This window comes from Peromyscus maniculatus, chromosome 22 (assembly GCF_049852395.1).
Source record: "Peromyscus maniculatus bairdii isolate BWxNUB_F1_BW_parent chromosome 22, HU_Pman_BW_mat_3.1, whole genome shotgun sequence".
Lineage (NCBI taxonomy): Eukaryota > Metazoa > Chordata > Mammalia > Rodentia > Cricetidae > Peromyscus > Peromyscus maniculatus.
In genome coordinates, this window is record NC_134873.1 from 17,103,410 (window position 1) to 17,130,470 (window position 27,061).

The following is a 27,061-nucleotide window of genomic DNA, read 5'->3' on the forward strand; positions in this document are numbered from 1 at the left end:
CGAACCCCCTCCAGCTGCTGAGGTGGCAGGCGCAGCCTGGGGTCAGAACGGAGCTGTCAGCGGCACCCCAGCACCCAAGGGACTTCCTCCCTCCTCTGTAAATGTCATGGTGCTAAGATCGTGTCCATCCCAAGATGACACGTGGGCCTGTGCTTTGGCCACCGTTTGAGGCGAAAAACCAAACAGCCCAACACGTTGTGTTCTGGTGCAGGTTTGTATTAAACTGTAGCTACTTCTCACTCGGCCTCTGTTGTGTTTATTCAAGAAGGAGCCCGGCAGAAAAGCCTCCTCAACAGACAGCGGCTGTGTGGCGCTTCGGTTGCTAGGAGAAACAGCTTTGATCCATCACTCTGATCCGGTGGCAGCCCAGACCTTGCCCGGGAGGTCTGGGCAAGGTCTGGAGGTATAAAAATAAAAAGTTTAAAAATAAGCAATTGATGGAAGGGTCATCCCTCTCCCGAGAGCCCAGAATTTCTGATGGTGGAAAAGCAAAAAGTGAGCCAGATTTCCTGGGACAGTTGGCATGTTTTCTGAAGTAGGAAGGGGGAAAAAATTGAGGAGACGTTAGAAATGAAAAGGAGGATCTCGAACCCCCCCACCTAACCTTTGGCACTTCTTTTCCTGGCTATTATTTCGGAAGCCTACGGCCTTCCTTCCATTCAGCAGAAGCTGACGGACTATATCCTCATAAAGATGTAACGGGGTCATCCCCAGACCCCAGTGTGTCTTTGAAGGGCTTTTGCCTGCTCACTAGCTTCCTAGAACCCCACCTTTGAGTCTGTCTGGCCACTGGGCCCTCCAAACCCCTTGGATGCTGGGAGGGATTATCCCATTAAGCTCACACTGAAATGAATGAATAATGAGCTATCCTCACAGCATGTGGACGGTTTCAGCAGGTGGATCATGAGTATGAGGCCAGCCTGGGTCACACATAAAACAGATCTTGTCTCAAAGAGTAAGTGTAACATTCATTTTAGTACTGTGGGGTACCTTGTGCTGATTCCTTAACTCCCTAATGAGGAAGTAATTCTAGATAGTGGAGGAGCATGCACACTGGGAGCTTGGTCTGTTCTACCTATCTGTCCCCAAACTATAGCAAATATAAGGGTTGGGGAAAAGACGCAACCTTTAGTCCCAGCACTCGGGAGGCAAAGGCAGGCAGAACAACAGCGAGACCCTGTTTCAACAAGCAAAAAGAAAAGGCACCCTCACGTGTTACAGGCCGTTTGCATGGCATGAGGCAGTGTACAGACACACACTTGGGAAGACCCTGGATACCGCAATATGTGTACAGTTGAAAAAGAACCACAGGTTTGGACTTGAAGATTGGGATCAGACAGGAAGATCTACAGTCTGGAGAGACTCCGTCCAGTAAGCGCGATGCAGCCATTAGCCGCGATCTCTTAACTTGGAATTACAGGTTATGGGAATACAGGCACAAGTGGCATTGAGAACTATGGGAGGGGCTTATGGAAACCCTGGGTTGGAAGAAGAAACACTGTGATACCGGAAAGGGTAGACATTATTGTACTAAATGATTAAAAACAAAAAAAAAAAGACTTTCTTTTTTTTTTTTTTTTTTGAGACAGCATCTCACTATGTAGCCCAGGCAGGCCTAGAACCATGTAGACCAGGCTGGCTTTGAACCCACAGGGATTAAAGGTACGCACCACTACACCTGGCAATGAGAAGCTTTCACACAACATTGCCAACTAGCAACACATTGAACTTAACACATTCAAAAGTTTAAAGTTTGCTTTAAAAACACCTTGCTCTTCTCAGTGTCTGCCTTTAGCGTGGCATCCGCATCCTGTATGAGCACTGTTTCCTGGCTAGTCACATGGATGCCTTGAAAACTGTATCCTTGAAATGCAAGATTTTCACTTTTTTTTTTATTAGAAGGAAACTCCTTTTGAGACTGGGATTTCTGTGCATCGTTTCTCAATGGACAGACTGACAACATGGTTATAGAAATTAAGGCCCTCCAAGTCCCTCTGAGAGGAAACTCCCTGTAAATCCAAGGTCACCGAACTGAAAACTGACTGCCGCATGCCACTCTACGTGCTTTGGTGACATCGGCTGGCCAGTCCCTCTTGAGTTGCTGGAATTCTTCATTGTAAACTGGCTTGAGTTTGGCGGGATTGATGACCCTGGAGTTCCTCTCTTAATTAGCACCCAGCAGCACCGGCCATGCCACATTCCAAGGCGCCTGAGGGGTTAATGTCACTAACAGACTTCTCAATAAAGGCTTTGACCCTTCACATCCCTGAGGGAAGTGAAGCTACTGGATACAACTCCCAAGAGGACCAGGCATGTTTTGAGTCCCAAGGACAAGATCTTTCAGAGGCAAGGCCTTACATACCTGCTCTTGTGGTAGTGGGTCATCTGAAAGAATTCCTGGTGGCCCAGAAGAGGAACTTCAGGCCCATTGTGGGTATCTTAAGAGTTGCTATGTGGGACTGCTGTTCAGATGTACAACAGGTCTCCATGAGTAAACCATCTGCGACGTGGCCTAGTGATGTCTTTCCTCGGAACACTTTGTAATTCCTCCTTGACACCTGCACTGTGGCTGTGAAACTCCCAGGAATTGGTACCAGAGGCAATAAAGGAATGCTGCCTTCCATTTGTAATTCTGTTCTTCGGATACAACACGTTCATCTGGCGGCATGGTCCTGAGAACTGGTATCCCAGTTCTGTTCATCAAGCAAAGCCATTGCTTTGGGGAATCATACTGGATTACTTGGCGTGAGCAAAGTGGGGTTCCCTTCTATACCCTCGGACTGAAGTTGCTCATCCAGCCCAGTGGCTCCCAGCCAGGGTCGGTTTTGTCCTCCAGGAGATAAGTGTAGGGAATATTTGGATGTCCTTTGGCTGTCTAGCTTAATGATGAAATGAGATCATTGCTTTAGAAAACTGTACGAGGAAATTTAAGAAGAAGAAGGAGGAGGGAGGCAGAGTTAAGTTTATGGAACAACCCTGTATGCAAGACATTCTGGGAAAAAAAAAAAAACCATCATGAACAGAGCTGGACCACAGCATCCCAGTTGCAGTCAGAGGTAGGACCCCAGGGAGTCCTACCATGTTCTTTCCCATGGCTTTACCCGTCAGTCCTCTGCCACCAAGATCAGGAACCATGTTGTACAAGGTCCTGCTTGGCCACTGTGCTACAGGAAACAAAAGGCTGCACATGCGGATCTGAGTGAGGTTCTAGATGCGGAGAGAGGTGACCTGGCACATGGCAGCCTGATCGTTGTCACATCTCAGTTCCTCAACCATGACCTCTACAGACTTTCTTTTATACCTGGGTGTAAACTAAGGCCCTCTCCAGGAAGCATCTTGTGGTCCGTAGGGGAAAGGACCCTTCTGAAACTCAAGGAAGGGTGCTCGGGAGGGGGAATTGGGCTTCATGGCTAAAGCAAAATTCAAAGAGTACGTGAGCCAGACGGTGGTGGCGCATGCCTTTAATCCCAGCACTCGGGAGGCAGAGGCAGGCGGATCTCTGTGAGTTCGAGGCCAGCCTGGGCTACAGAGTGAGTTCCAGGAAAGGTGCAAAGCTACACAGAAACCCTGTCTTGAAAAACCAAAGGGAAAAAAAGGAATACATGAAGGGTGACACACTACACACCATGTATCCAGTAGAGTCTGACCTGTTTCCTCGACGTCTTTTTCTCAAATGTTTAAGTGTAAGACAGACAAACAACTTCCAAGATCTAAGTGTCCAGCTTGATAAACCTAGATAAAAGGAATGTGTAGATGCAGACAGAACATTGCCAGGGCCTGAGAAATCTGCTTTGTGACCATTCCTGTACTATCAGTGCCCCTTTCCCCCATGGATCTGCTTGTGAATCTTTGCTGCCAAATCAGTGTCATCACACACACACACACACACACACACACACACACACACACACACACAGATAACTATCCTGGCAAATGAGTGTTGTCTAGTTTTGAACTCTGATTAACGGAATCATGCAGATTAATGGAATCATGGAGCCAGGACTCTTTGTCCTGGCTCCATGTCTCCACATTAAGTTTTTAAGATGTAAAGGACACATCTTGTTGTCTATTATGTGCAAGATTGTCTAAGATGGAGGGGCCGACTTTGTCAGCAACATGTACACACACCGGAACTTACATCCAGGGTGAAGGCATATATGCATGTGAAGCATATATGCAGAGTGCTTTCCTGTTGGTGTAGGGTGAGACTTGTGTAATTCAAGAGTGAAATTAAGAAAGCAATTCCAGTTATAGTAGCACCAAAAAGAATCAAGGGAGGGCTGGAGAGAAGACTCCGTGGTGCTTGCCTCTCTTGGAGAGGACCCAGATTCAGTTCCCAGCACCCACGTGGCAGCTTGAAACCAACGGTGGCTGCAGTTTGAGGGAATCTGACGCCCCCTTCTGACTGCCTCGGGCTCCTGCACACACATCCACATCCACACACTCAGGCACACAAATGTACACATAAAGTAATGTTTTTAAAGTTAAAAAGAACAGAGCGTTTAGCAAAAAATTCAACAATTGTACTCTGAAAACCATGAAAGTATTGAAAATGTTTTAAAGAGCCAAATAAATGAAAAGTCATTTTGTGGTCAGGAAGCAGATGACTTCTTATCATGAAGGTGGTCGTATTCTGAAAATGGATCCTCAGATTCTGTTTAATCCCCATCAAAATCCAAGCTATAAAAATGGATATCTGGTTTTTAAATTCATTTGAAACTGCAAAGGACTTGGAAGAGTAAACTAAGGAAAATCCTAAAAGGAGCTGGTGAAATCGTCATTAAACCACTTATGAACAGGGAGTCCCCAGTGACCTAATCGTCTTTCAGAAGCCTTCCCTCTTCAATATTCCTCCACACCCACCCTGTCACACTGAGGACCAAGCTTCCAACACCCCAGCCTTTGGGAGATACACTCAAACCGCAGCAAGTACACACCAACGTGGCAGGAGAGAAGATATCCTAAACACTCACACGGTCCCCTTCAGCTCTCAGACTATTGAGACAGTGAGCTCAAGGGAATTGACATTTCCCCCCAGGAGTCTCATTCTGGGGAAGGAAAAGCCTGAGACCTTGACATCAGCCAGAGGGGAACCTGTCTCCTGGAAGGAGACTGCGCACTATGCAGGACAGACTGAGAGCAAGCGGTGGAAGTCAGTGATGGACCACATCCTGACCGGAAATGCCCAGTTATGCATACCTCTTGCCCTCTATTTAAACCTCACATCAGTACTCCAAAGATGGATTCACGGCACAATTGGTCCTTATTTGTTCTTCACAGTCTGGACACATTGAATAAATACTTTTCTACTTGTTACTATTATTCACTTGTTGATTGGTCTGTTGAGGAGGATGGCCCAGCCTTGCTTGTTAGAGTTGCCAGGGTCCAGGTTCTGACCTTAACAACTTCAGTAGCAATATCAAGATATTGCTCACACACACACACACACACACACACACACACACACACACACACACACAGAGAGAGAGAGAGAGAGAGAGAGAGAGAGAGAGTCTCATTTGACATGTAATTTTTTTAGATTCCACTGAAATTATATATATAAATATATACATATATATATACAAATATATATATACAAATATATATATACAAATATATATATACAAATATATATATATATATTTGTATGCTTTTCATGTCATATGTACGGATCTGGTAGAGAGAGAGAGAGAGAGAGAGAGAGAGAGAGAGAGAGAGAGAATCTTACTTCGTGACTTGGAAAGGTGTAGAGAACAACAGGAGAAGCCGAGGATTCTGGGAGAGGAAATCCCGTGGTATTCACCTCCATTGGCATGCCTGGGCTGGAGCAGCAGCTGGCAGAAAGGTGAATCGTCTCTTGTCCATCCACTTCCACTCCTAGCTGGACCTCCTTGTCTACCGTGGCTTTTCCAGGTTGTGTGGGCTGGACTCCAGCCATAGTACTACCCAGAAAGACCTCCAGATGGCGCTTTAAACTCATCAGTGACCACTTTGGCTTAAGCAACAGACTATTAGGTGAACAGGTAAGGTTGAAGGAAAAACAGCCAGTTTCTAAGCTTGGTCCTGGACCCCCAGAGGGGCTTAAGGTGGTGCAGCCAGCAAATAAATGAGGGACCATAGCAGTTTTCCCCACATCTGGACAACTTTTAAGAGAATTGTCTCGCTCAGGAGGCAGAGGCTGGAGGATCGCTGTGATTTCGAGGCCTGCATAATCTATAGAGTGAGTTCCAGGACTGCCTGGACTACACAGAGAAACCCAGTCTTGAAAATCCAAAAAGAAGAAGAAGAAGAAGAAGAAGAAGAAGAAGAAGAAGAAGAAGAAGAAGAAGAAGAAGAAGAAGAAGAAGAAGAAGAAGAAAAGACTTGTCTTTTCCAAAACCAATCTCCAATGAATAAAACAGGACAGCCACTAAAATTTGAATTTCACATAAAAATAAGTATGTCACAAATAGTGTTTGTGACATGCTAAACTATGAAGAAGAAGAAGTAGAAGAAGAAGGAGGAGGAGGAGGAGGAGGAGGAGGAGGAGGAGGAGAAGGAGAAGGAGAAGAAACGAAAAATCAGAGATTCACATTTAATTAAGGTGTCATACATTCACCTAGCAATTTATGTCTGGCCTACTGAATGTTCCACCTCCTGTTTAATAAGTGCCTACGGATCGTCTACTGGGCCTTCATTAGATAGTGCAAAAGTAAACCAAGGGCAGCTCCTACGTTTAGAAGTGCGTTGGGGACAAGATGGATTGACAAATGGTTGTAGTCAGAAGAAGTAGAGCAAGAATGGAATGGAGGGGAAAGTGTAGGTTCTGGTGCTAGCTGTGGGTTCAGAGCCTACGTCTGACATCCACTAGCCCTGTGATCTTAGGCAAGTGATTAACTTCTCCAGGGCTTTGATGTGAAAATGGGAGCATCACCACTATTGGGAAGTGACGGGGAACGCTGCCATGGCAGAGCCAGAGGAGGCAACCCTGAAACTGGTGTTGAGCAGTGGGTGGGTGTTTACCTGAGGAGAGAGCACCCCACAGCTTAAGTCTCAGCCGTGAAACAGCTGCTAGCTCGTGCAACTCCAAGTAGTTATTTTCATAGGTGTGGAGCGGCATTGACATGGGAAGGACCTGAAGAGTGGAGAGTAAATAAAAATGGTTGCCAGGGATCAAATCGTGTGTCTACTGTATGAAGAAGCCTGAACTTCTCTCTTTAAGCAAGTGCTTCCCAAACTCCATCATTAAAGTACCCCCAAAGACAGGGGCAGTGTTGTGTGAAGAACATCTTAGCTGGAACCCCAGATCTTCAAAAATCTTATGGTTTTGCTTTCTACTCCATATGCCATTTCAATGCAAAAGATATTATTAGCCAGGTGGTGGTGGCGCACACCTTTAATCTCAGCACTCGGGAGGCAGAGGCAGGCGGATCTCTGTGAGTTCGAGGCCAGCCTGGTCTACAGAGCGAGTTCCAGGACAGCCAGACTTACACAGAGAAACCCTGTCTCGAAAACAAACAAACAAAAGGACATTGTTGTCCTTACTCTCTAGACAAAACAAAACCCTGGAGAACTGGTATCTCTTCTATAGCTCTTCCATCTGCGGGAATTATATGAATTTCTGGCCATAAGCCAGTTTGTGAGGGAAAGCCATGGGGATGTAAGCCTAGGGTTATGTGAAAGGCTTTAGCTGTAGAAAGAGCCGTGAGGCAATGGATGGTGCTGAGGGTGGATCAGAAATGGAGAGACTGACAGAGAGGACAGGTGTGAGATAATACAGAGATGGTCGCGGTGAGAGAGATAAAGGAGGAAACAAAGGAGATGGGTGACATTTCAGAAGTAGAATTGATTATAACACAAAATCATCCTGGGGGCTAGGGAGAAAGGGTGGATTAGGATCACGACCAGGCTTTTCGACACCACCGACAACATTAGGACTATAGAATGGGTATCAGTGGGTGGGAGGGGAAATCTGCTTGAGCATACTAGCTTTTGATGTCAGGGCTGCCTAGAGAGTCTAAGACTCGGGAGAACGGGTAGGATGGAGATGCACAGGTCCAGAGGTCACAGGAAACGATGAGACCATTCAGGGAATGTGTAGGAAGAGAAGAAAGCAGACAGAACGGTAGTCTGGAACAAGGGGAATTATTGTTGGAGGAGGGCAGAGTTTCAGTTTTATGAGATGATAGGGTCCTTCAGGTGAATGGTGGTGATGAGAACCCGGGGGACCACCCAGCGTTTGAGGTGACATTATGGGACAAGGTAGAACGGAAAAAGAAATGTCAAAAATGTCATGATAGAGCATCAAACAAACAGGCAATGAAAGAAAACATGAACACATTGCATTCCATGAACATTTTTTTTAAAAAACTGGTGCATAAAAGAAACAGCATCAACAGAGTGAAAAGGAACCCACAGAATGGGAGAAATTATTTGCAATTTATATATCTGATAAGAGCTAATTGCCAGAAAACACTCTGAATACTGAACAACAGGGGGGAAAATCATAATTCAAAAATGGGAAAAAGAATTCTAAGAGACATTCCCCTCCACCCCCCAAGTGTACAAGTAGCCAATAGCATATGAAAGAGTCTCAAAGTTAAAGACAAAATCAAATATTTTGAGATTGCAGCTCACAGACATTATGACAGCTACCAAAAACCAGAAACTAGACATGTTTCCCCTGAAAAACGTAAAAACAGAACTACCCTGTGTTTCAATAATTCCACTTCTGAGAATATACCCCCAAATAATTTAAAACAAAGTTTCAAAGAGATGTTTGTGTACCTGTGTTTACAGTAGCATATAGTACAATATCCAAAAGGTGGGTACAAGTCAACTGTTCACTGATGGGCAAATGGATGAGTGAAGTGTGATATGAACACACAATGCCACATCATTCAGTCTTTATAAGGAGAGAAGTCAGGTGTGGCACACACCTGTAACCCAGCACTTCGGAGGCAGAGGCAGGAGGATCAAGAGTTCAAGGCCAGCTTCAACTACATAGTGAGTTTAATCTGGCTACTTAAAACCTTATTTCAAAATAAATAAATAGACAAATAGAAGGACCTCTCTGTCATATGTTGAGCATCAAGATAAATTATCTGGGCTGAGATCTCAATCAGGAAAGTGCCTGCCTAGTAAGACAAGAACCTGAATTCCATACCCAGAACCCACATTAAAACAAAACCATGTGGTGGTTCGCATGTATAACCCCAGTGCTGAGGAGGCAAAGATAAGTGGATCCCTGTGGGTCAGTGGCCAGCCAGCCTAGCCTACATGTCAAGTTCTAGGCCAGGGAAACACCCTGTCTTTGAAAAATTAAAAAATGTCAACCATGCCTAGAGAACAACACCCAAGGTTGTCTTCTAGACACACACACACACACACACACACACACACTTCAGTCGATATGAACTAGTAACTACAGTGTACACCTCCACTTTCCTTTCTTTTTGAAATGAGGGTGTCTGTATCAATAATCCCATGTCTAGACTATGACTGTCTGTTGACTTTGCAAGAGGCAGGTGGTGAGGTTTTTGACTTCACAGCTTTTCCAACTAATGGATGGACTGGTATCCTGGATTTGTACCCAGGAGACAGGACCAGAGCCATATACACACTGGGACCTGATTCAGATGAGATCTGTCATTGGGCTGATGGAATCAGACTTGAAGGTCTTGAGGGAAGAGATGAATGTATTTTGTGAACAGATGTCAAGATGTGGCAAATAACATCGTCCAAGTTATTGGTCTTAACATAGCTCCTAGTCATATATATTTATTGGGCTTCAGTTGATAAAATGCCTGCCACACAAGCATGGGGATCTGGGTTTGATCTCCAATACCCAAGTAAACACTGGGCATGGTGGCATGCGTCTGTAATTTTAGTGCCAGGGGTGGTGGAGACATGGATCCCTAAAGCTCATTGGACAATTAGTTTAGCCAATCCGTGAGCTCTAGTGGGGCCAGAGAGAGATCCTGCCTCAAAAAATAAGGTAGAGACTGGATGTGGTGGTCCAAACCTTCAATCCCAGCACTTGGGAGCAGAGGCATTGTAGATTTCTACACATTTGAGGTCAGCCTGATCTACATAGTAAGTTCTAGGCTAGTCAGGGCTACATAGTGAGACCCTGTCCCAAATAAATAGGAGAGAAGGAAGGAAGGAAGGAAGGAAGGAAGGAAGGAAGGAAAGAAAGAAAGAAAGAAAGAAAGAAAGAAAGAAAGAAAGAAAGAAAGAAAGAAAGAAAGAAAGAAAGGAGGCAATTAAAGAAGACAACTGATACTGACCTCAGGCTTACACACACACACACACACACACACACACACACACACACACACACGCACATGCTCACACATGCATATACTCACACGAACACACACATACAAAAAACATATTCCATATTTTTGTTATATGACTTTGACCTTCCTCCCATTGAGACATGGGATCTATGCTCCCTGTCTGGCAAGTGGGTTTTTTGTTTTTTGTTTGTTTGTTTTGTCTTTAAGCCAACAGGATTCTGAAGCTAAGTTATAAAAAGGGATTTCGTTTTTCTGTGCATTGGAACATCTACCTTTGGAACCTTCAACTACCATGTGAACAGCCCAGTTGCCCTGAAGGTACCAGGTGGTAGGAAAACCAAAAAAGCTACTTATGAGACACCCTGAAGGCAGCAGGTGGTCCAGAAAGTTCCTGATGTTCAAGCCCCAGCCACCATTTGACTACAATGACCCCAGAACCATCCGAACGAGCTCACCCTAAACTCCAAGCCCACAGAAATTAAGATAATGAAATGATTGCTTACACCATAAAAGTTATGGTGATTCACTGTGAGAAAGCAGATAAAAAAGCAAACCTTCAAATGTTAGCACAGAGAGAATCTGGGAGACAAGGTAAGTAGCGTGCTTTACAGGTCATGTGGGATGAAGTTACAATCTTTCATCTCAGGATTACTCAGGGGTTGTCTACACCACTCAGGTCTACACCTGCAAAGACAGAGCTGAGCCAGAACTTCACAAGGCAGAAAAGTAAACTGAGCCTGAGATCTGATCTCACCCTTGTTTTCGTAGCATCCAGACACCTCGTAAGGTACAGTCAGGACAGGAACCACTTTGGGTGTCCGGTTCTGTGGCCAGGGGCAAATGTAAACTGGTACCTACATTTCTAACTAGTTCTCTCGGGAAGTATTTGTCAAACAGAACTTTTTCCTGAAAATTGCTGTAGATGTGGGGGAGAGGATTGGTTCACTACATTGGCATGTTTTGGGCAGGTTTTAGGTTTCATTTTTGTTTTTGTTTTTTTCCTACTCTCTAATCTGCCTCCTCTTTTCCCTGAGAAAATGGACCTGTTTGGGGTGCTTTGGTAGCAGTAGTCTTTGGGTAGTCCCGGCTGGGTTTTAGGGGAGCAAGACAGGGAGAGTTGGAGGAGAAAATTAGACCTTGAAGGCTAATTTTGTTTTGTTTTGTTTTGTTTTGTTTTGTTTTTCGAGACAGGGTTTCTGTGTAGCTTTGGTGCCTTTCCTGGAACTCACTTTGTAGACCAGGTTGGCCTCGCACTCACAGAGATCCGCCTGCCTCTGCCTCTTGAGTGCTGGGATTAAAGGTGCACGCCACCACCACCCGGCGAAGGCTAACTTTTAAGTCACTCAAAGAGAATATAACATCTCTGGCGTATCATCATGTCCAGAAGAACCCAGTGATGTTCCCCAAAGTGGTGTAATCAGAATATGCTTGTGTTCATACAGAGGGTGACTAAACCAAGGAGAGGAGGGAGGGTGTCTCCAGACAGTAGGAACATACACCTCACTGGAAACACTTGTGACTGAAGAAGGGAGGAATCAGGATAGAGAAAATGCAAGAGTCTTGGTTTAATGGATGACTAGAGCCTTGGCACGAAGATCAAAAGATAAGGGTGTGGGCCAGCTAAAACAGAAGCAGCCGTAGTCAACAAAATATGTGCATAGACAATGAGGAAGATGTGGACTGAGAGTCTGAGGGAGTTAGGTCAGAGAAAGTGAGGAAAAAGAGAAACCTTTGTCTTGCTTGAGTCAATTACATACACAGCTCGTGGGATTCTTCTATGTGTCACATTCCGTGCGTGATGCCAGATGCCGAGGAGGCTGATGAATAAGACAGAATTCCTGCCCACCAGGATGCATAGTCTGGCTAGGGAGACAGAAGTGTAAACAAAGGATGGCGCTGTAAGATGCGTGTAACAAAGAAGGTGGATACGAGGTGGGTTCAGAGGTGACCATCCGTGGGAGTCAGGGCTGGGTGATGGGGAGACAGAAGACCCCTGCACAAAGAGAACCATGAAATCTCAATGGTGTTAAGCACAAGGCCCTGGAGAGAGCAGTGTGGGCCAAGGACTGCAGGCGTTGGGAGGAAGGAGATGATGTATCCCAAACTGAGGAGCTCCCTCAAAGCAGACTTGGAACAAGGAATTTGGGAACGTGAATGGGTATGTCAAAGAAGGACCTGGCTGTGAAGAACAGAATCTACACCAGCTAGTGGGCCAGGGGGAGGAACAAGAGCTGTCAGCAAATGCACTGGGAAAGGGACTATATGGTTGGCCAATACTCAAGGGATAGCAGATCAAAGATGGTGAGTTCAAGGCCACCAGGCTACAGAAAAGAGTCCCTGTCTTTTGTTTTTGTTTTTGTTTTGTTGTTGCCGAGAGAGGATGTCACTCTGTGGCCCAGGAATGACCTTGAACTTTTGGCAGTCCCTCCTGATTCCACCACCCAAGTTCTAGAATTATAGGTGTGAGCCTGTAATTTACCAGGCTGCTCGGAGGACCTGTCTCAATCAACATCAGCGGCAAATAAACAAAACCCTCAAATATGTGTATCAATGCCCATTCTGTTAGCTCGACTTCGGGGTAAAGGTGCGGGCTTCCTCGCGGGAGGCTCAAAGGGATGCTTGACTGAGGTAAAGATTTGAGTAACAGACTGCAACTGGAAGCCATAAAGCAAGAGAGGCCATCAAACCCGGCTTCAGTCCTTCCATATCGGCCAAAGAGAAGAAGTAGTCTCTTCTTTTTGCCTTTGCTGAACCGGTAAGAAAGACCCCATCATCCCGCTACGACGGGATCGGGAAGTAAAGGCTTGTTCCTTCTTGGACGAGTCAGGGTGGAGGAACTGTTACCCTGTTGCTAAGGAAAAAGGAAGGGGCTGTTCCCAGTTGCCATGGTGACAAGGTAAGAGCGTTCCCTCGGTACCGCCGTCCGTTTACCAGGCGGTTTCTTCTCCTCGTTGCCATGGCGATCTAGAGGGATTGTTCTCGTCTCCCGCACCTCCCGCCGCCGTTGCTAGGACGAGGTAGAGGTAGGGGTTGTCCGCCTCTCGCCGCCCGGTTGCCGTGGAGACGGCGGGTGCCCTGGCCCCGCCCCGCTCGGGCTGACAGCGGCGGCCGCATCGCGCCTGCGCAGTGCTCTCGTTCACCCCCCCCCCCCGCCCCCCCGCAGTCTCTGTGCGTTGAAGCCGGAGACCGCGGCGGCCTCTGCTAGGACCCTCCGCCCCGGAGCCTCCGGCCGGAGCCGCAGCCGCTGCCGCAGCGCCCCCGCCGCCCGTCCCCCTCCCCTGCCGCCTCCGCCGGAGCCGCCTCGCGCACTGTGAGTCGGGGCCGAGGCCGCGGTCGCCGTGGGGCTGAGTCAGCGGGAGGCCCGGGCCGGGCTGGGGGAGGGGAACCGGGCTCCCCATCTCCGCCGGGCCCCCCCGCGGCCCCCCACCCCCACCCGTGTCCCATTCCGCCGGTCTCCGGCCCTCGGTGGCCTCCGGGGCCAGGCCTCCCCAGCCACTCCTCCTACCCTGCCCTCCTCCCGCTCTCCCTCCCTCCGGACCCACCTTGGGGTTCTTCCCCCCCCTCTAAATGTGGCGCTGTCGCACCTCTGCCCGTGGCCTGGTATTTTTCCTCCAAACTCCCTCCTGCCTGCCCTTGCCCCTTCTCTTTTACTCCGGCGCCTGGCATCTCCGGGCCTCTAGTTTCCCCAAGTGATATGCCAGAGGAAAAGAGTGACAGAGGAGGCAGCCAGTGGAGACCTGGGGGAGGGGGGGGGGCATTGTGTCCGTCCAAACCTTGGGACCCTAGGGACCAACTTACCCACCCTCTCCTGACCCGCTCCTAACCCGCTCCTGACGGGGTTGGTTTAGGGAAGCAGGCCTGGATAGTTCTAAGTAGCTGCAGAGAGCCGGCGCGGCTTTCGGAATAGGTTCTGGCCAAGAGGGGTCAAGCTGCGTTTGTGATCAGCTACTGTTGGGTGCACAGGGCTCGTGCATGGTGGCCTTCTCGGGTGCTGAGCCACTGCCCCGGCCACCGGGAAGCGAAGGGAGTGGAGGGGGGGGGGCATGGTTGATTTGGGAGCTTCAGTTCGTGTGCTTCCGGTGCGCTTTTGTGAATAAGCATCCTGCAGGATTCTTGAAATGTCTTTCAAGAGTCACATTGCATCCTTGGCATGTGTGAAGTTTGAAGACCGACCTGTAGTCGCTACAGCAAGTGCTGACTGTCTGTATGAGGGGTTTTTGGCAGGGCTTGATTTTCCGATACCTGTAAATTTGGTGAAGTGGCCAACCAGGCAACAGTGGATTTTGACAGTATGAGCAGAGTGAGGAGGACGGGCGGTTGAGAGTTCTCAAGGAGGCTCTGAGACCTGTATCCCTACCTCCTGCAGCTCCGAGTCTTGGTGGGGGCTGTTGCCTGGTTGGTGGGGGCTGTTGCTGGTAGGATTCCCAGGGTTGCCTTTGCCCACCCACTTGCCCATCTTGCCGTACCTAGTGTTGAAAGAGAGACCCAAGCCGTTTTCTTTTTGCCAGTAAGAAACTCAGCTGAAGTTCGTCTGTGCTCGTAGCCAGAAAGTTCTTCATAGACATGCCTCAACTCGAGGGCTCCTAACTACTGTGTGTAGCTCATTGCCAGCTTCCTTTGAGTCCTTTTTTTTTTTCCTCTCCCAGATTTCAATGCAGTGTTAGAAAATATGTGTAAATATAAGGCAGTTCTAATGAATAAGAATAAAAGATTTCTTTCTTCTCTTTTTTAAACGCCAGGCTACAAAGGGCATGGTCCACTCCTAAAACTCATCAGGAGTTTCTGGAGTTGCAAACAGCGATTTCCGCCCCTAGGCTTTGCTCACTCATGGCCTATTGGCAGCCTCCTCGGGCCACTCCCTGCCCCCATGCCCATCAGATTCATTTACAGTAGCAAACACGGCTGTCGCCCTAGTTTTAAACATAGAGATGGAGTTCAGGGACATGACAGCCCCCATCCAGCAGTGGAGTTTGTGCTCTTTCGGATGCCAGTCTGGGGTTCGGCGGGATGCACCTGCCTGTGGTGCGGTGGGAACTCTGGGGCCTGAGAGTTACATTCCTTCTTCTGGTCCCTCTCTGTGTCGCATAGCTCTCCCAAATACCCGAAGAGGGCAGGAGGAGACAGCTGGGCTGGAGAGCTGCTCTTCCTGGACTGAGTGTATTTTGGGAAGCAGTGTTATTACTGGGGTGGACCGGGCTGAATTAAGCAAGAAAATGTGTCAAGAGAGATCAGGGGAGTGTGAGGTGCAGATGTTCCCTTTGCAGTCTGCCATGGGATAGTACCTTTTCAGAACATCAGAGTGGCGTTTATATGGGTTAATTTGCCTTTGAAATCCACAGCAGTGTTTTATGGGATAATGATTGAATGCTTTATAAACTGGTCCTCTTAAGAAACATGACTGAGACCTGTCGTGCGCCTATCCAGCTGCTATTGAAGGTAATTGTTAAGATCAGGAAGAGAGGCATGATTGGACCAAGTCAGACCTAAAGCTCTGTGATAGATGTTATATAGTTTTATAGGACTGTATTTCCTTGATCTTGAGACAAACCTGCAATTTACCGACAGCTTTTAGGTAAAGTGTGTGTGTGTGTGTGTGTGTGTGTGTGTGTGTGTGTGTGTGTGTGTGTGTTTGTGTGTGTGTTTTGTGTGTGTATTCTGAGCTACATCCTCGTTTCAGAAGCAGGAATTAGCAAGCCTTGAAGGAGATATTTGTGTGTCTTAGAGTTAGAATGGTGTTTCATTTCTGTGAAGATACCAGGACTGCCTGACCTAAGAGCACATCCATTGTCAAGGTGGACGTCTCCAAGCCCATGCTCTTTGTGGGTTTAGATGACTAACCAGACTTAGGCATGCTTGTAACTATTGAAGAAAACAAAGTTCCCATATGGCAGTCCAACTTAGGGCTGTAATGGTACTTTCCAGAAATGTACCAAACAGCTGGAAGCAAACATCTTATGACTAGCCCTGAATTCAGGCAAGTAGCATTTGTCAGAAGCTGAGTAGAAAATGTAAATGTTCAGACTAAAATCCGTGTGCTCTAGTTCATTTATAGACACGTTTGTGAGGATCCCAGACACATGTTCCTCTCCCTGTAGTGTGTTAGAACTGGACAGGACATAAGATGTTGTAATGTTATTTCCAGGTTTTGACATGAGACACTAAGCGTTAAGTGATTTGCCCCAAGGTGATTGAACTCATGTAAAAAGTATGTGAAAACACTGTCAACTGTGTACAATGTGCAAATGACTGTTGGTGGCTCTTCATGTCTGAGTCAGGATTAGAACTCACATTTCCAGACTAGTGCTGTTCTACACAACCACATTGCTGCATTTGTCACACTTAATAGTACAAAAGGCTTTAGTAAAAATAATCTAGTAGTCTCTAATTAGCCCTGTAGACAAAGGCTTCTTTTATTGTCTGAGATGTTGCAAGGCCAGGCAGAATTTAATGTCAACGTGTCTAATTAAATATTTATTCTTGCCACCCTAAAAAATAATAATTTTTCCTCACACACTGCAACTTCGGGAGGTCTTCTTTTTTTAAAATACCTCACATCACCTCACAGAAAGCAGATGTGAAGTTGGGTGTTGAAGTCTTCTCGGCTTATCTGTGAGGGTGCTGCATTCTGGAAAGCAAGGAGAGGGCAGAAATGGGGACAGCTTCAGCTACCTTCCAGCTCTCAACAACGTTTCGTAGGTCTTGGGAACCACGTGGGTTTCTCATTCCCATCCTTTGGAAACTGAGTTGATCTGGCCTCTCAGAACAGATATATCTGAGCACAACTCCTGTCCTTCTACTTCCCGGCTGTGTGACATTGGGCAGGTTATGTAACTGCTGAGTGTTAATTTTCTCGTCTGTAGGCCTGGACGATGGCTGTCCCACAGGACCTTTAGAGGACGCAAGTAAACAAACCTTGTAGAGTAGCTGCTTGGTAGCAGGTAGCAATCATTATTTGTGTTCACTGGTGCTGTAAGTTTGAAAATAATGTCTCAAAGTTTGTCATGACAAGTCCATCCTGAACTAATCCAAAGACCCCATTCCTCAGGAGCCTTCCCAATGTTTTCAGTGGGAACAAAGACTTGTCCCGTGAAAACCTGAGGCCTGCAGTGTTCTTCCAACTGCCAAACGAGAGAGTGTGTCTATGAAATGTTCCTTTGTCTCCATGCAATCAGCTGACTTGCTTGTCTGACAAAATGACCAGGCATGAGCAGTTGACTGGAGCAGGGCACAGGCTTGGAGTGTTGTGGGGGTGCTCAGTCCCTCTGCTGGGGAGCTAGTCCAAGGAATGATCTTAATTTGAAATAGAGAAGCTTCTGGGTGCTGGCTTATTAGTAACCCCCATGGCCCTCGTTCACTTCCTCTACTCTTAGAGGTGCACCTTGAACCATGACTTTGCTCAGATTAGTTTCCCTACTCGTAGGATACAGAGATCATGAGACAGGAGCCCCTCCTCCCAGAAGGGAAACCTCCACCCTGAGTGAGGAGACGAAAGGGGAGGCCATTCTGGGTGGAGTAATCACAGAAAGGCTCAAGACCTTTGCCAGGGCAAGTCAGTCAGGTGGCTGAACACAGATGGATCTAAGTCCCTAGATCAAGTTCCTGTCCATCTCAGGCCTCTAGAGATGAGCTCTGTAGTAGGTCCCCTAGCTCGTGCAGCTTCTGGTTTGATCCCCAGCATTGCAAGTAAACTCAGGAAATACCTCCCCGTGGGAAGCAGGATTTGGGTGCAGAGACGGGGAAAGGGGGCCTCAAGGGGGAGCTTTTACTCCCTCTGCTTCAGTATTTGACCTGTTGGAAGACACGCTGTTGTGTAACTTAGAGAAGACCAATGGATAGTGCATGTGGCTCAGTAAACACATTTTAATATAAGCCCCAGTTGGAGTGTCCAGTGATGGAGCAGACAGCACTCATTGCTTCCTTCCTCACAAGCCAGTGTCCAGACCCAGCTCTTGAGGAAGGAAGGGCCTCTGAAGTGGCTGCTTCCCTGGCGGCCCAAATACTTAATGAAACACCTACCGTATCCGTTTTCTTGTCCTTTCGTTCCCCTTTTTTGAGGCTGGTCCCCTCTTCTTGACCATCTGAAGCAATTACTTCCTCAGAGGCTAGTTTAATTTCAGCTAGTGACAAAAGTGGCATCTGCCCACATGACCTTTACAACGAAGTCTGTGAGGTGGATGTGGTGCCACACGTGGAATCCCAGCCCTTGGACAACTGGGGCTACATAGTGAATCTGAGTGTCAGATAATGACAACATACTAAATCCTATGCTTCTTACATGAAAAGAGCTTGAAGCTTAGGAGACCTACCTGAAGTGTGGGTACACTCTGTGATGGTAGCTGCTGCAATCTCAATCAGGCCTGGCTGCTCCTTTTACACAACGTTGACAGATTCTGTTAGAAATGACTAATAATGGGCTGGAGAGATGGCTCAGCGGTTAAGAGCACTTGCTGTTCCTGTACAGGACCTGGGCTCAGTTCCTAGCACCCACATGTTGGCTCATGACCATCTGTAGATACTCATGTGGTGCACAGACATGCATGCAGGCAAAACACTCAAGCACATAAAATAAGTAAATCTAAAAAGAAAAAAAAATACAGTGTGATGAGAATTCAGTAAGTGGTGTTGAATTTTTAATCTTGTCATCGATTGGCCCGTGGCCTCCCTTAGCCAGGTGTCCTGTTGTTTATAGAAGGATGACACACTTAGCAGTTGGCCATGTGCTTCGGGTACTTACCCAGAAGTAACGTGGATTATGCTGGGTAATTTACAATCCGTCACCCAGCCTTTCCTTTGGCTAAGAGTACAAATCCGCGTGGTAGCTGGCCGGGGTTGGTGAGACGTCCTACAGCCAAGGGTGGATTTTCCCCAGCGTGAAGTTGGCTGGCCAGTTCTTGCCACACGCTAGATGGTGTTTTCAGTAGCACCATGGCCTACCAACTTTGCTGAGCTGACTAGATCTTGTTTCCCAACTTCTTATCATAACATCAGTGTTCTAGCTCTGGATGCTTCATTTCCCTCAAGTAAATAAGGACTTAGCCTGCCTGGAATGTTTTGACTCCACACAAAATGATGTTTTTCATGAAACTATTTCCTATATATAGGAAATACATACCACTTGTATGATATGATTAAAATAGCTGAGCAAGAAGCATGACACCAAATCTGTCTAGTAGTTCAGACTACACACACACACACATATACATATGTACACAATAGCACATACATATAGCCTTAAAAGGACCTTTGGTTAAAGGTGTATTTAAAAAATACATGGATTTGTATTAATACATTATTAATAATATAAAATACTTAAAATAGCCAGAACAGTTGGGCTGGAACTACTGGGCATGGTGGCCCACACCTTTAATCCCAGCATTTGTAAAGCAGAGCCAAGCAGATCTTTGTGAGTTCAAGGCCAGCCTGGTCTATGTACTAGTCTGTACATAGTTCCAGACTAGCCAGTACTATAATGTGACCTTGTCTCAATCTCCCTCACCCCTAAATTTAAGTAAAACAACCAGAAGTGTTAGACACTAGGACTTGTCAGATTCACAGAAATAAAATACTGCATAGGCATTAAAAACATTTGTCTAGTAATATTATTGAAGCCAAAAATAGTGGCACATGTCTATAATCGTAGCACTCGAGAGCCTGAGGCAGGAAGATCCAAGTGCAAGGCCAGCCTGGGCTGTACACAAAGTCCCTGGCCTTCTTGGGCACTGCACATATGTGGAACATACTCATACATGCATGCAGACAAGGCACTCATGCACAGAAAATAAAAATAAACCTTTTTTTTAAGTGGGTCTTAAAATATCCTTATTTGCCTCTTAATTTTGCTGTTGAGATTTATCAGCTGCCATGGCCCAGGGCTCTGTTTTGGGTGGCCTGCCTTCCTCCCGTGCCTTTCCAGATTCTCTGAATTGCCAGATCCCCAGTGCTCCGGGGCCTTCCCGTAGGCTCCACCTTGCATTGGGTGCACATTCCTGTTAATTGTTTTCAGTCCATGCTCAGGACTTCATAGCCTCCTCCTTTTCTCTGTCCTTGGTCCCACTTTGTTCGCCCATCAGCTCACAGATCCTTTTCTTCCAGAAGTGGATGTGGTTGTCTAGGTTAGGCTTTTGCCAATAGCGGAGTCTGTTCTACTTGAAATGCTAGGGAAGGGATACTTCTAACCTCCTCCTGAGGATTCAGGGCCCGCGTGGAGTTGAAGGACATATGGCCCAGCACACAGCTTGGCCTGTGCTGCAATAAATGTTTGCTAAGCGGGGTCTGTCTCTGCTTCGAAGTGGTTCTGACTACCCAGACACTCATCCCAGATGGGGCAGATGCAAGGCCTGCTGTCTGGTGTTATTAGTGAACAAGTCTTCGGTTAGGTCTGGCTGGCAAGGCTCCACTACCAAGGGATTGTTGAACAAGCAGTCACCTTATCTTGAGGGCATTGTTGTCCTGGTCACCTTGTAATGTGATATGATTATAATATAATGTCCTGGTGACCTTGTAGTGGTGTTTCCTGGCTGGTAAGAAGTGATATCTTAGCTGCTTTTGAGTCAGCAAGATCACAGTTAGAGTGGATGTGTGTGTGTTGCCATGTGGAAGAGGCAGGTCTCGGGCCACTAGATGAAATTCAATATTCCTTCCCATATGAGGAGTGTTGGGCTGAGGGCTCATCTCCAGGGTGTAAAATGTACCTTGTAGCCAGATTTCCCTGTGGCACCAGACTCTTGGCCACTAGCCAGCCCTCACCTCCTTCCTTGTAGGTTATTGCCATTTGTCAAGGACTCTGATTTTGTCTCTAATTTGTTCTGATTTTAGATATGTGGGATTGGCAGCTGAAAGCTCACACTTGGGGCATCGTATTAACACCCCTAAGTGACAGGACCACTGCTATGTGCAGAGATGTGATGTGCTGGCCCCAAAATAGCAAGCTGCAGTGTTTTGAGACAACTCCATAGGACTTGTGTTCCCCAGGAAGTAGAGTTTCCAGGTTTATAGGTTATTCTTACGAATGTGGGTGTTGTCTTCAGGAGGCCTTGTTGTGAGTAGAGTCAGCAGGTATTGCCAAGTGTTTGCTCTGACTTGTATACATGATTGCCATGTATTGATGGTGATCCAGCTGGATTTCAGTTAGAGTTGAGTATTTCAGTGATTTTGAAGAGGTCTTCACATATTTAATGGCATAAGGAAGAAGAGCTATCGTCAGCCCACCCCACCCCACCCATACCTATGGATTTAACCAACCAAAAAGCAAAACTTGAATTTGGCACATGCTGAGAGTACCGTGCTGAATCCGTGTGAGGTGACATGTAGCCATTGCATTAGGTATTACAGGTAATCCTCTCGTGCCCTCCTGGATCATCCGCTTGACCCTGACCCTGATTTGAAGTATAAGGGAGGCTGTGCCTCGGCTGTATGCAGGGTCCTAGATATCTTACAGGAGAACAGAGCACAAAAAGTCTTTAGCATTGGAAGATCCGGGAGCCAATCGCCTATGAGATTATGTACCAAGGGACAGTTGTATTTGGAGACAGTCATTCAGTGCAAAGGAAAAGGGGGCAGAAAGAACTGTCTTTGAGATAGGTGAGGGCTCTTCTCCCTCTAAGACTGGTGGCCGGGAAGATGGCTGGCTTCCTGGTGAGAAATGACCCTCACTTCTGAAACAGCTGGGGCTGCCTGCTAAGGAGGCGTGAACAGGACGGTGGTGGGAGACTGAGGTCTCGAAGACCTGAATTAACCACAGCGAGGATTTAGCCTGGGCATTTGGAGATGAATAAAAGTCTTATTGTTCAGGGCCAAGGGCCTGTTTGGGCGTATGAATTCATAATGGGCCAGGTCTCCGTGCTGGCCCAGCAAGGGGAAGGGGCCCCAGGACTGGGGTTGTCTGACATTTTCTAGGCAGGGATTCTGAGGAGGCAGAGTTTAGAACAGCTATGATGCAGCCGGCCCTAAGGTCAGAAGTGAAAGGAGGGATCCAGATTTAAGCGAAGCTGGCTGCCTACCAGAATGAGGGGTCCCAGTGACAACAGAAGACAGACAGGCTTGGAATGAGGACTGAGCCACGAGGAGGTTAGAGACAGGGGCAGGTCTTCACTGGAGTTGGAAGTTCCCGCTGTAGCTACCTTGACCTTTGTTTACCTTCATGTGGTACCTGGAGTTGTTTGAAGTGGGCGTACCGAACCAGCCACATCTTGAATAGCTAAAATCTCAAGAGAAGAGCTGGGGCTTCATGGTGCCGCTGACGTGCTTTGACACTGATGAGGGACATGGAGGCAGGTCTGGCTCTGGAAGTTGCTGGAACGGGGAGGAGCCGTGCTTGTCAGCTAGTTGCTCTTCCGTCCCAGCTTGTCACCACTGCAGAGGCGCCTGGCCGGGAGCCCTTATCTGCCTGCACGTAGAGGTTAAGCTTAAGGCACTGACCCTCCTGGAGGCTCCAGAGCTGGATCTTAGACGTGCGGTTGTGTGGGTCGGGCTGTTTCCCCGACCTCTGCCCACATACCCTTCCAAGTCAGTCCTTCCTGGCCTTTGTCAGGAAAGAGGACTACCTCTGTGTCCTCAAGACTGATGCCACCCCTGGCTACAAGTACAGTTTTGTGAGTGGGTCCCCTCCTTGCCCATCCCCTGAGCTAAGTGCCCCGTGCAGTGTGTAAACTGTAAAATTGTGTGTAACAATCTTTTTTCTCACCTGTTTTCAAGCTTGCCCTAAGGCCTTTGCCTCCACCGACTCCTCTGTCCTAATGTCCTCCTAGACCATCTGCTTTGACCCTGACCCTGACTGACACCCTTGCTTGTGGCCTTTCACCTGCTAGACTCATGACTTTCAGGCTGGAGAGCGGAAGGCGTTGGCCCAGCTACTGCTCCAAAGCAGTCCCAGGGCTTATGACCCTGGACACACGGGGTGGAAACCTGAGGAGGTCAGGTGTGAGTGTGGGGAGCCGGAAAAGCAGGGCTGCCTCCATTCCTGGGCCCTAAACCTAACCTAACCCTTGCCTGGATGCTGTGTCCATGCCCCTTCCCGAAAGCCAGGGCCCAAGCGGGAGCCTGGCCCCCAGCCAGTCCCCACAGGAAGGAACAAGCAGCCCTGCACAGGCAGGGCCCCGGCCAGGTGGGGTAGAGCGGAGGCGCATTGTCTTACGTGGAGAGTCAAATGGACGCTTTGTAAACAGCCTTGTGCCCATCCCTTCCCCTTTCTCCTGCCCTGCCTGGCCGAGAGTCATCAGTGCTCGGCTCATGATTGGCTAAAATCAAGGGGAGACTGCAGCCAGCTGCAGGACTTCAGTCAAGAACCTCGGACTGGAGTTAGCAGAGTTGGGCTTGGAGTTGTGAGACTTTGAGAAGGTTTGATCTCAGTTTCTCTGCTGTAACACGAGGGCGATCTGTGTGTGCTGTTCCCTTTACGTGAAGCATCCTTCCCTGGCGGTTTAACCTCCTCTGTCTTGGCCTAACGAAGCATTCTGTGACTTCCGCCCTGTTCCACTGTCGTTTAGGGCTCCTGTGTGTGTCACCTTTCTGTTACTGTGACAGACTACCTGTGAAAATCAACTTAGAAAGAGGAAAGATATATTTTGGCTCATGGGTTCCAGAAGTTTGGGTCTGTTGTCAACTGTCTTTGTTGCTCTGGGCCTGTGGCAAGAAGAGGATTGCTGTGGGGAGGTTATGGGGTAGAGCCGAGAGAGCTGCTCACCTGATGGTGGCCAGAAGAAGGGAGAGGAGGAGCGGGAGAGGGGAGGGCCAGGGAGGAAGAGAAGGAGAGAGGGAGGAGGAGAGAGAAAGAAAGAGGGAGAGAGAGGGGGAAGGAAGGAGAGAGAATGTAACCCTAGTGACCTAACCTCCTCCTCATTGACCCCACCACCTAAGGGTTCCACCACCTCCCAATGGGACCCTAGTTTGACAACCAAGCCTTTAATCCATGGGACTTTCGGGGAGACCCAGATCCAAACTATAGTAGCTTCCACCACAGGCTTTTCCAGCTTGTGGACCACAGTGATTAACAAGCAGAGAGCAGTCAGTTGGGTTTTGTAGCCATTGTTTATAAAATGAACAAGCCAGGAACTGAAGATGTAACCCAGCTAACAGAGTGCTTACTTAGAATGCTCAAGTCCTGTGTTCCATCCCCAGCACCACGTAAGCTGGGCATGGTGGTACATGCCCATCATCCTAATACTGAGGAGGTGCAGAGGCAGGAGGATCAGAAGGTTAAGGTCATCCTTGTCTGAGGCCAGCCTGGGCTATGTGAGACGTGTCCCCCCACCTCCCCCAAGAAGGAACAGATCAGAAAACACCGACAGCGATTGCTTATGATATGGATGAGAGTGCTTTAATGAATCATTTGTTATTACATACATCTCTGTCCGTATGTTTGTATATATGTTAAATTATAAAGTGTATTTTCATAAGTAGATTAAAGGCCTCCACTTTAAAAATCTTCTTTCCCAGTATTTGTCCTTCGTAATATTTAATGTGCCATAGCAGCAGCTTATAATTACCTATAGCTATGAGTATGATTGATACATAACTAACAGGCTCCTTGAGGCAAGGACCAAGACTGACTCACTTATCCACGTAAGAACTGGTGATAATTTGGATATGTCCTATTTGTGTATGTGTGTATATGTATGTGTGAGTGTATGTATGGTCTGCGTGTAGGTGGTGTGTGTACACATCTGAACACACATGTGCAGGGCCTGGGGAGCACGCCAGTCTCCTCCTCTGTGCTCTTCACCGTCTTCCCTTGAGACAGAGTCTCTCACTGAACCTGAGCCAGACAGGCCCCGGCAAGTCCCGGCCAGCCTCCTGTCTCTGCCTGCCACAGCGTTGGGGTTCTGGGGATTCAAACTCAGGTCCTTAGACTTGTACAGCAACGACTCCCCTGTCCCCTGGTGATACTTTGGGACCAGCGGGTCAGTGCCTTCTGGCTTTCAGGGGTGGGTGTGCTGTGTGGTCATCCTTAATGACTTCGATGAGGAAAAGAAAACCTCACTACGTACCTGATGGACGGAATACCTGGAAGAGCCATTGTTTCGCCTCCCCATCCTCGGTCAGCAATGACTCTAGAAAGGCCACCCAGCATGGTGGCAGGAGGAGGCGAGATGGGACACCCCGAGCACCTCAGGTCCAGGTTTTCCAGAGCGCCAGCTCCCTTCCCTTCAGGACCCTGCCCGCTGCTGGGGTCTTGAGGACTGAGGCATGCATCGGGGTATGCATCGGCGTCGGCCACACATGCGGCTTCTCCTCTCCAGAACTTCACCTCTGCACCAGTACTTCCCCATCGTCCTGGCAACGTTTGCGTCCATGCGTCTGCCTTTTCAGGAGTGGGAAGAGAAAAACGGCTGTTCCCAAAAGCACTGTGACCTTGCCCGTGTTTGGAGGGAAACTTCAAGAGTGACAAATGTTTGAAGGGAAAGTTCTCCATCACCTTGTCCCCAAAGAATCATTGCCACTATTTAGGTGAACAGTCCCCTTTACTACACACTGACACGATTGTTTGTTTGTTTATGTATGTATGTATTTATTTATTTATTTCCAAGGCAGCGTCTCACTGTGTAGCTTTGGCTGTCCTGGAACTCACTCTGTAGACCAGACTGCCTCTGCCTCACAAGTGCTGGGATTACAGGTGTGCGCCACCATGCCTGGCTCTAATGTTTTTAAACAAACAAAGCAACAACTTGAGGGGCCGGAGAGAAGGCTCAGAGGATGAGCCTACCTGCTACTTCTGCAGTGGACCCAGGCTCAGTCCCAGAACCCACGTGGCCGCTCCCGATTACCTGTAACTCCAGTTCCCAGGAATCTGTGCCCTTTTTGGGTTCCACAGGTACTAGAATTGAGTATGGTATACACACACACACACACACACACACACACACACACACACACACTTAAACACATAATATAAAAATAAATATTTAAATTAAAAAGAAACAAATTGAGATCTTGCTAATTTTCATTTATAGAAAAATTGAGAGAGTTAGAAAAGGGTAAGTGGGAGAAGTAGAACTACTTAGGCTGGGTGGAATCCCAACACTTAAGAAGCTGAGGCTGGAGGATTGTGATCTAGGCCAGCCTGGGCCACACACATGTAGTAAAAAATTGTCATGTGTCAAAAATTTAGAAAGAAAATAAAACCATTTTTTACTATACTACTGAGAAGTAATCCTAAGGGGTGGCTTAAGTAGACTTCAGCACTACCCAGTCTCTTCGAGCAGCCCTAAGTAGACATAATACAGGGGTGTGTGTGTGTGTGTGTGTGTGTGTGTGTGTGTGTGTGTGTGTGTGTGTACATGCATACGCACTCACATGTTCTGCTCATACAGTTTCAAGGCCCTCCAGGTAACCCTCTACAAGCCCCTCTGACAGAAGACTTCTTGCCACTGAACTGTTTACCTGGGTAAACAGGGGGTGCATTTTCTTGCATGTCCTCTAACTAAATTAGGATCATCTGTCCCTAGGGTTCCAGCAGTCACGCTCCAGGCCCAGGGCAGAGTCCTGTGGGAAACACTGCCTGTGGCTCCTCCAGCTCTGGTTGTGGGTTTTGCATTATTTCAAACAGGCAGGAATAAAACATCAGGAACTTTGTTCTGAGTTCACTGTGCCCTAGTCAGGGTCACTCTTGCTGTGATGAAACACCATGACCAAAGCAACCTGGAAAGGACAGGGTTTATTCGGCTTACACTTCCACATCACACTTCATCACTGAAGGAAGTCAGGGAAAGAACTCGAACAGGACAGGAATGTTGCTGGAGGGCTTCTCTCCAGGTTCCCCAAGCCCCGCAGTCCCACAATCCACT

At 47.6% G+C, this 27,061-nt stretch overlaps 1 protein-coding gene and 1 long non-coding RNA gene across 3 annotated transcripts in view; one reads left to right on the forward strand and one right to left on the reverse strand.

Annotated features, from left to right (window-relative positions):
* Window positions 1-377: 377 nt before the first annotated feature.
* Window positions 378-13,384, reverse strand: LOC121825013 (uncharacterized). Its single transcript, XR_013047174.1, has 3 exons — window positions 13,212-13,384; window positions 7,003-7,114; window positions 378-397 (listed from the first exon to the last, which is right to left on the reverse strand). It is a non-coding gene; the product is annotated as an uncharacterized LOC121825013 (long non-coding RNA).
* The window catches only part of Mapre3 (microtubule associated protein RP/EB family member 3), a 52,765-nt gene continuing 39,048 nt past the window's right edge, over window positions 13,345-27,061 (forward strand). For both annotated transcript variants that reach the window (XM_006995545.4, XM_076559116.1), the window contains exon 1: window positions 13,345-13,590. The gene's annotated coding sequence lies outside the window, so the exon portion shown is untranslated. The remainder of the gene's footprint in view (window positions 13,591-27,061) is intronic.